This window comes from Physeter macrocephalus, chromosome 10 (genome assembly GCF_002837175.3).
Source record: "Physeter macrocephalus isolate SW-GA chromosome 10, ASM283717v5, whole genome shotgun sequence".
In the NCBI taxonomy this organism is placed as follows: Eukaryota; Metazoa; Chordata; class Mammalia; order Artiodactyla; family Physeteridae; genus Physeter; species Physeter macrocephalus.
This window is the reverse complement of record NC_041223.1, coordinates 833,312-843,473: the sequence shown is the minus strand read 5'-3', so window position 1 is coordinate 843,473 and position 10,162 is coordinate 833,312. Positions and strand designations below refer to the sequence as shown.

The 10,162-nt window shown below is 44.6% G+C and overlaps 1 long non-coding RNA gene across 1 annotated transcript; it reads left to right on the top strand.

Moving 5' to 3' along the window:
- Positions 1 to 5,482: 5,482 nt before the first annotated feature.
- Positions 5,483 to 9,635, top strand: LOC114487019 (uncharacterized). The gene is made up of 3 exons (XR_003681585.2): positions 5,483 to 6,153; positions 6,316 to 6,470; positions 7,294 to 9,635. It is a non-coding gene; the product is annotated as an uncharacterized lncRNA (long non-coding RNA).
- The last annotated feature ends 527 nt before the right edge of the window (positions 9,636 to 10,162 follow it).

The following is a 10,162-nucleotide window of genomic DNA, read 5'->3' as shown; positions in this document are numbered from 1 at the left end:
AATCTAAAAAAAACAAAAAATGGTTCTGAAGAACCTAAGGGCAGGACAGGAATAAAGACGCCAACGTAGAGAATGGACTTGAGGACACGGGGAGGGGGAAGGGTAAGCTGGGACAAAGTGAGAGAGTGGCATGGACATATATACACTACCAGATGTAAAATAGATAGCTAGTGGGAAGCAGCCGCATAGCTCAGGGAAATCAGCTCGGTGCTTCTTTGTGACCACCTAGAGGTGTGGGATAGGGAGGGTGGGAGGGAGATGCAAGAGGGAGGGGTTAGGGAGATATATGTATACATATAGCTGATTCACTTTGTGATCAGCAGAAACTAACACACCACTGTAAAGCAATTATACTCCAATAAAGATGTTAAAAAAATAAAAAAAGAGGTGCCAAGAGGTCTAACCAGGTCAAAGGAGAGACCCCTTACGTTTCATGCCACACATAAATACTTCCTCAATGAAACCACTTTTACAGTAATTTCCAGAAAACACACTGCTAACAACAAGGTTGCTGCCACCATTGTACAAAAGAAGAACGTGGGGTTGGGGTCCGAGGTCGGGGCTCTGGGGGCTCTGAGGGCTCTGTCCTTGGCTGTATCACGGGGACACACAGACAGTCACAGCTGCTGACACCATGGCTGGTCCAGCAGAAGATGGGACACCACCATCCACCACTTGGGTCCTGTGTCACAAAGACTTCTCGGTCTTAGAGATCCCCATGGTGGGGAAAAGCACACGCAGAGTTTACAACAATCCCCAATAGGAAAATCACAAAGTGGCCCCGAAAATTCTAGGATGAGTCTATCCCAGTTAAGTAGAGCATGATCCACATTCAGAAAAACAGACCCTGGCCATTCCCTCTCTCCCTGGAGATGAAGGGCCTCACCTCGCAGCATCACTAACCTGCATCCACAGGTCCTCCAGGTGGTGGGCTGGAGACGGTTCCCAGAGGCCAGAGCGTGAGCTGCCCCCAGTGTCAGGTGCGCGGGCAGGAGGCCACACCACCCACCACCGCCCCAGCACCCCTGCCTCGATTCACACAAAAGGCCACTCTTGGGTACTGAGTGCTCCTCTGGCTGAGGAGGAAAAGGGCCCAACTGGTCACAGTGGGGACATCTCAACATGATAGTGAAGCTGAACAGAGAGAATTACTACTGCACGGCAGCCCCCCGGGGGTCCCTGGAAGGAAGCTGAGGGGCAGAACTTCAGGCCACACACCTGGTCACCACGGGCAACACAGCAAGTGAAAGCAGGTCTGACTAAAAGAGAGAACTTATGCAGACACGGGGCAAGGATGAGTAGCTTGACTGTTTGGACAGGGGCCTGGAGAAAGAAAGGTGACGAGAGTCAGGGGCTGGAGAAGTGGCTTGAGGTCACACCTGTAGGAGTGGGCACCTGACCTGGGGGTAAGGACACCTGACCTGTTAGGTGGGCTGCAGCCACCACAGAGCTGGCAGAGTGGATGCATGGAAGCCCCGCAGGGCGCTGGGCTGGGGTCAAGGAGCAGGGCCTACTGATCGCAGCTGATGTCTGGACTGCCAGGGTTCAATGTCTAGTCCATCGATGCAGGATCTAGTGCTAAGCCCCCACTTGTCAGTGTCCTTTGAGAAAACCAACAGCCACCTACTGGCAGGTGGATGCATTGGACACTTTCATCCAGGAAGAGCAGCAAAGCATCTGGATGGGTGCTGTCTCAGGATCCGGCCTCAGGCGGCCAGCAGGTTTCCACTCAGATTGAATCCACTCAGATTGAATTCAAAGACCTATTTCAGCAGCTGTGATAGGAACCAGATTATTTATAAGTGAGCATCCTGGCATTTTCCTCACCCCCTCCCCGCTCGCTACAGAGAGCTTTGTATTTGCCTTCTCAGCTTCTCTGTGGTGTGAGCATGGTTTCAAAGACGGAAAATATCAGCCACCACCAGAAATGTCTGCTCTACCCCAAGCCACAGATCAGCTGGAACCCCTTTCCCCAGCTTCTCAAGTTCATGGTCGCAGAACCAGGAGCCCCGGGCCCCCCAGATCCTTAATGCCATCATGAGATATGTTACCTCCTGCATTCAGTACAGTCAGAAATTAAGGGACTATCCCCAGTTGTGTTTGCTCCTTGAGAACTAGGAACAAACCTATAGGAAATGTGGTATTTTAGAAGATTGTACATGATCCACCGTCTTGGTAGAAGCCATGCGACTAATACACATGCACTGTACGTATCTTGAATACTTCCTTTCTTGAAGTTGCCTTCTCAGCTAATATTTTCCTATTTTTAGGGCAGTGGCTCAATCCTCTGAACATAGTCTCTCTAAACTGTAAATCAATAGAAAGACTTTCTATGTCATTAAAGACATTTTTCTCCTTTTCCTGATCCTACAGGATGGTGTAAATTTCCTCACAAGATAATTATTTCACTCGACGTAACACTGTGACATTTTTAAAAGTTTTTCCATACACATCTCTAAGGAAGAGTAGAAAATAAATGCTAAAAAAGTACCCCCCAACATCCGAACAAGTCATGAGATGATCCACTATCTTTTTTCTCCCAGAGAAACTGGCCAGTAATAGAAGATTAAGTAAAATTCATGTTTGTTAAGTAGATAGTAAATTAAACTAATAAATTGTGATTACTGCCTAACTCATCCATATTGAATGAATAACCCATACTTCTGAACCCATAAGTTAAAAGAAAATAATTTAATAATTTCAAGTTTCTACTTGAAGAGGTAAACCATAAACATGAGACAAGTAAAGAAAAGTGTAAGGCCCTATTATACATTATAAGACAGTATTTGCAGATGTGCGTTGTCTCTGCTTAGGAATAGAACATAAGGAAAATATCCCTGATGTTTTCTCTAAATAGCAAAAACGTCATTCCTCTGCCTTTTCAGTATGTTTATCCATCCTGTTATTTTCAGAAATCTTCTTTGGTAGCCTAAATAAAGTTGTTTAAATATTTGCTAAATCTGATCCTCTAGTCTTTCAACCTCAGGTTATGTCCATAAAAGTTGAGCATTTTAAAATTTGCCGTTTTCTAACTACTTTGAATCCTAACTCTGTGAGTTAGACACTGAGGACCCAGGGTAAATTTTCTGGCATTAGATGAAGTATTCATAGTGAAGTGTTTACTTGTTCCATACTTGTAAAATGCTCATCCACAAATATCATTCCCCACGATAATCACAGAATGTAGGAAAGTAGGTGCAGTTTATAAGTCTTGGAGGAATTATAAATAACCACTTATGCTTTAATAATGAACATCAAAGCCCACAATATCATGATACAAATAATTACCCTTTGCTTCTCACATTGAATGTCTAATAATGTTGTCTTGAATCCAAAGATAAAATTTCCTTTTGGAAAGTCTTCAGAAATGTTAAACATCAAACATATGTGTACATGCGTGTTCTCTGCAGCATTTTTTCAGCCAAGAGGTTGAAACCACAATTTAGGCTATTTTCTACCAGCTGGTGAGTGGATACACAAATACAGTCCATCCATCTTCTGGGATGTGATTCTGCCACAAGAAGGACTGATGCACTGACACAGGCTACAATGTGGATGAGCTTTGAAACCATGATGCTCAGTGAGAGAAGCCAGAAACAAAAGGCCACACAGAGCATTACTCCATTTATATGAAATGTCCAGAATAGGCAAATCCATGGAGACAGAAAGCAGATCGGTGGTTGTCAGGGGCTGGAAGGGGGAGTGACTTCTTAAAGGGCATGGGGTTTCCTCTGGGGAGATGGGAGTGTTTGGGAGCCAGATAATGGTGGTGGCTGCACAACATTGTGAATGTACTAAAAGCCACCATTCTATTCATTCTAAAATGGTTAATGGTATATCTTCTGAATTTCATCTCAGTAAAAAAATATCTTAGAGGCCTTGAGTCAGAAAGGTCACAAAGAGTTATAAAAAATTCCAAGGGCAGAGGCAGCTCAGCAAGATGGAGAGTCTGCCAGCCCCAGCCCAAGAGCGAGGACGCTTTGGTCCAAGTCCAGGCCCCGCCACTGGCCAGCAGCAGCACCTCGCTGGCTATATCCCGACCGCCATGAGATGAACCACATCGGCCCTCACACCTTAGGCACAGCTGTGAGCGTGAATGATGTAAGTACACACAGACACTCGCACTTTTAAACTACATAAATATGCAAACTGAGCTACACAGACACGCAAACACACATACATCCAAACACGGTACTGTAAGGGCCATCGTTTTTCAAGGAAAGAATATATACACCACTCAGAATACTCGCCTCTCTCGGGGTGTGCTGGGTAATATTTCCAGCAAGGAAAGTAGGTATTTGGTGGGATGGTAATTTATAGAAAACATTGCAATAATCTCTTTACCCAAAGCTCTTCTAAGAAGACAAAATACCTTTGATGTGTTTGGATGGCCAATGAGTCACTATGATCATTGGGGGATAACTGTTGACTCATAATTGTGTCCTCTTCCAGTATTTTGCGAATTGCTCCAAATCCAATGCAAAAATCTTAGGATTTAAAAACATCTGAAACATTCTTTTTTTGCTTCTAATCCTTTTACATTATGTGCAGGAATAGGGCACTGAGAGACCAGGGCAGGGCAGGGAGCTGCTCTGGAGGCCCCGAGAAGGTGCACCTGGGGGCAGGTGACGTGAATGATGTGAAACCATCGTGTGTTTGAAGGATCAGTGTCCAGCCACAAGCAGGACAAGGATGAAATTTAAGAAAAACACTCCACCTCTCATTATCCCCAATAAAAACACTCCACCTCCCATTATCCCCAAGAAGGTGCCTATATTCAATACTTAATAGACAAAATGATGAGAATGAGGAAAATAGGCATGGGCTTAGCTTTAAAGCTTCTAGAAAAACAATGCAAACAGGAAAGCAACAAATGCAGGTCTTTCCATGACGATGCTGATGATGGTTTAGAAACCTCTCCACGTAAATGGAGAAAAACATCTGAGGTCGTCCTCCTTCCTTCACAAAATGCCTCAGTTTAAATAAACCAGAAAGAGCTCAGGGTTGAGAGAATAAAACTGTGTGGTTTTCAGCCAGTCCCTTAACTTCCCAGAGTCCAGACTCTTTGTTTTCTGTAAAAGGGGAAAATCACACCAGCCCCCAGGGCCACTAAGCGAATTACGAGAGCCAGCAGGAGTGAGTTAGCAAACATTTCTAAACGCGTCACAAACAGTAAGTCATTTAAATCTCCTACCAACATGAGGGGCAGGTCCTATCATTATCCTTGTTTACAGATGAGGTAATCGAGGAAGGAAGGGAAGTGAGTTGCCCAAGTTCACAAAGAAGTAAGAATGGAGCTGTGGGATCTGAACCCAGAACCCAGGCAGTTAGGCTGTAGATTATGTGCTATCAACCACCATGCTATGTGCATAGAAAAATAATTATATGTCTATATATCCATATAATATGTTCAAATACATACCAAATACATGTGTGTGTATAAAATTCAGTTTAAAATTACATTATTCACAAATTATCGCTTTTATTATAATTAATCCCAAATCTACTTGGAACAACAGCAGAAGAATGCCAAGTTTGGGTGGTCTCCTTAAGTTTTGTTATTGGCAGAGACACAGACACACACACACAGAGCCATCCAGGCATAAAGCTAAAATATTAACAACAGATTTGATTAGATTCGCTAATGCACATGGTTACTGTAGTTTGTTTTTCTAAATGCACATAAATACTGTATTTATTGGTGTCTGTCTAAGGCTATCCATGAATATCTGGAATTCCTGTCTTTATATCTGGTTTTATTCCTATATAAATGAGAGATGTAGCTTTGACTGCCTCGTTGGATTGCAAAATCAAGGTGCTTGAGGACAAACCAAAGTACAATTTCTTTCAAGAGACATCGAACGCGGTGCCCAGTACCTCGAGCCCACAGACAGCCTCACGATATGCAATGAAGTCATGTGAATGGAGCAGGGACAGTAGGTGGCAGTCGTCACCTCCCCTGGTATTTTCCTTCTTCCTTTTTTCCAGCACCGTTGATGACAGGGCAGAGCTCTCAGGAGTGAAGTCAGCAGAGAACTTTGATAGCAATTTCCAGGGGGCCCGAGATAGAGCCACGCAGACGACCCTCGGCAGGCGTCGGGGGCCCTTTCAGCAGTGGCCTCAGTAGAACCTACAGAAATAAGATGATAAAAGGTGAGTGAAAACAGAACGATGAAGGTATTTAAATTCTTTTCTAAATAATCTGGGTATAGAGTGAGATGGGAACACACCCTTCTGCCTTTCTGACTTGGGTAGACCAGCACTCCTTGTATCTGAGGCCTGATGGTCCTGGGGCTGCATTTCTCTGTTCACTAGGATGAACATGTCTCCAAGCTCAGCCACGACAGCACGTGGACTCCTGACTCCAAGTTCATCCCAAAGGTCCCTGGACAGATCTGGTGAGAGTGAGGATAACAAGCATATCCCATGATGCCACTGGGGAAGAATTTCGTGTCTGAACTCAACTCATGGTTTGTAGCACAATCTTTTAAATACAAATTTATTTTATTATACTAAAAGAGTTGTAAACAAAATAATTGGCTTTAATCAAGGAATTGCTGCAATATCCAGTTCCTTTGAGTATGATAAAAGGATTTTTTCCTCATAGAAACACATGGATCGTGTGCACCCAAAATTCTTCAATGACACAATAGGGTTACTCTAAATTTACCAGTAGAATAATAGAATTCTACTGAATGTTCTCTAAATCTCCAAATATTTTTTTAAAAAACATGTGTTGCATAAATCATGATAAAAGAAAAACAAGCATGTGCTCCCAATATTACTTGAATATTTCTTTGACTGGAGCACATGATGTTGGTTGAGAAGATACACATCATGTGGAATCAATCTCACAATTTATTTGGAATCTTCTCAGAAATGGGATAAGCCAATCATGGAATAGTTCAATATCGAGCAATGTAAGTAGAATGCTATCAAATATAAAATATTGAATTAGGAGGGGACCATCTAGAAATTCATCAAGGAGGAATCAAAGAGTATTTCTACGGTGTCCCAACCAACCTCAATCCACCCATTTTCTGCACTACCACCAGCTCATAGTGAGGACAATCCACCCATTTTCTGCACTACCACCAGCTCATAGTGAGGACACGACAATTTGCAGGAATGTCCCGGGGTCTCTGCTTGCCTTTCTTCAACCAGATCATCTTCCAATTCTATCAAAATCAGTCTCTGAGCAGTTGGTTTTGGGAGAAACTTGAGTTTGCTTTTGGACCCAGGGATCTCGTGTCCATACCTGTTTTTCTCTTGTTTTGCCCCTTTTGCTCCTAGAGTTTCTCATGACCCCCTGAAGAAGCTGAGCTGTGGCCTGGAGGAACCATGCCCATCACTGTCCACCATGTCTTGCTAATGTGAGGTCCAGCCACTGTGAAGCAGAGAGCAGGACTCAGATATTTGACCAGAACCCACAGTCCCAGAGTCTTCCTTTCTCCGTGTCAGCCCCTCGCCCAGGCTCTCCCTTTGCCTTGAACTGGGAGTATGTAGCCATGGGAAGAGAGCACAGCACCCCTTTCCCCCTTTCTGCTCATATTCCAGAGATGAGGGTGGGTTACATAGCCTGAACTTGATGCTGGTGTTGCAAGATTGTTGTCAGTTCTGCTGTCCTGTCTCTCGTTTCCTCCCAGGAAATTGGAAGGGGGAGGAAAACATCTCAGTTTCAGCACAGCTGGGTGACTTGTAGGAACTCAGTGCCTGACGTTTGCAGGATCTAAACTGGTCAGGGAGCAGTGCCATGGGGGGGTCTAGCTCTGTATCCCCTTTGGAGAGGAATTCTGTTTCAGACCATCTCTGTCAGAAGTGGGATCCACACCCCACAGAGTTTCCCAAGGTTTAGATTAGTCCAAATCTAATTCACTTCACCTCTGCTGCAGTCACTTTCTGTGGGTGAGCCAAGGAAAAAGCCATCAGCTGATGTCAGCCACTCCCAGCAGACACCAAGTCTTGCACGGGACAGAAAAAAATCTGCGCAGTAATTCATCTGCCAACTGCAAGACAACCTCCACTTAGCAGCCAATGTCTTCAACCCAAGCTGTGCAGCACCAGTGACTCATGGGGCAAGAGTGAAAATCAGGGCCACAGTCATGGGGTGAAAATATCACAAGCCAGGTGCACCCTGGTGTTCAAGAGCTCACACATCCCTCATCCTTCCATAGCAGTAAATTACCCTGAAACAGGAGGAAGGTGTGTTATTAATTATTTCTTTTCTACTGACTTTTTTGTAGATGCACTCTGATTTCTCAGACTTAGAGCCCACAAAATAAACACTCGCCGAGCGCTTGATCTGTGCCTAAGTCAGAAACTCAGGTTGATCCTATGTGCCTTACTGGCCATACCCAGTAGGTAACTACATCCCAAAGGTACTTTCTTTCTAAATATCCCGTTAATTTTCTCTGTTGCCATTGCCTGATTCTGGTCCTCTTGCCCAGACGCAGAGGTGGACTGGCCACGAAGCTCAAAGAGTTTAAGTTGTAAGATTTCTCACCTGGTGTGTGTGCTTGTGCGCGCGCACATTTCACCTACAAAGGTAAGATATTTTCATGGCAAATCCTTAAGACCACCGTGTCTTCTCTGCTCTGTGTCAGGTGGCATTGGAGTGACCCTGGGCATTCTCGGGCATCAGTTAGAAGGGTCTGGACGGGGAGCATCTGGTTCTGGCTTAGTGGGATGGATGGTGCCATCTCGGGGTCTTTCCGTGTGTGGTAAGCCATTGCCAAATGTCCTAGATCAGGAGTGGTCTCCAAGGAGAGACCTGCATCCTGCTGTATTGACACTTACACACTCACTTTAATACCTAATTTTGTACACATGGTATTAATTCTTTATTTCTTTTTGAGAGGGTCCTTTAAACTACAAAAATTTTAGGTTCCCCAAGCCAGGGCCTGCATGACCAGGACCCCTGCCAGCCTGGAGGCTCCCCCTCCCTCTACAGTCAGGGTCATCCTTCTAAGGTGCAGATCTGGTGCCGCCGTCTTTCACAGCCTCTTAAAACCCTTCATTGGTTCCCCATCGAGACTCCCTCCCCCAGCACACAAATCCCTTCAGGACATTGTTTCTGCCTTTATTCTGTGTTGCTTCCTCTTCCTCAGCTATTCTCCCCACCCAGGTGGCCCCCCAGAGTGAGCAGCCTCCTCATCATAGCACCCAGTAACACAGGAATGCTGGGCTCTGGGGGGTCTTCACCAGACCAGACCCCCTGAGTCCACAAAGTACCTCAGGCCTTTCTTAGGACCCAGCTCAGCACCTGTTTCTTTCTCCACTCCTGTGCCTCTGTGTCCACTGTTCCCGGGCGGCTGAGAGCTGGGCTGGCTGAGATTTTCAGGCAGAAGAACTAACTAGCTGGTGAGGGAGTCTGAATAGTGTTTAAGGAAGGAGACCACAGGTAAACTGTGTTTCTATTTGGGCTTATTCACGGGGTGACCACCGTATCTCCCTTTCCAGGCCTGTCCCCATTCACGCTTGTGCGCCAGTGGGATTATTAACAGCAGCTTCAGCCGCTTTCAGAAGTGTCCCCAACCCGCATGATAAATATACGGGCACCATACTTACACACCACAATTACACACACACACAAACTCACCATGGAGATAAAGATACCTCTATTGTGTTGTCATTAACATTATTATTGTCATTATCACTGGTATTCTCAGTGTGGACATTATTTAAAATAACTTAATTTTACGTAAGAAACAGTTCAATAAACCACAGCAGTATAAGAATGTTTAAGAAATAAAGTGCGATGGAATTTAGAAATGTAGCAATTTTGGTTCCCTGGGAGGAAGCATTAAAACCCATGAGCATGGGACAAGTTTGGATCATCCCATAAGAGACCGTAATTATAATCCTTTAAGTTATAAGACAAAAAGCCAAAGCTTTAACTGTGACACAAAGGAAAACCATGTCTTCTCCCCTGCATTTGCCCCTCAACTAAGAAGTAAAAACTTCCTCTGGGCATTTAGGGAAATCAGGGACAGCCACATAAAATCATAATCACAGAATCAGAGAGTGTATGTAGGTTGTGCTTTGCTATGTGGACACATAGCAAATTTTCCTGCTATTAAACAGGATTCTTGTATTGACAGAAACTATAGATTATAAGGCAAAGTCAGTCCTCTTGTTTTTCCCAGTACTCGTCATCCAGCCC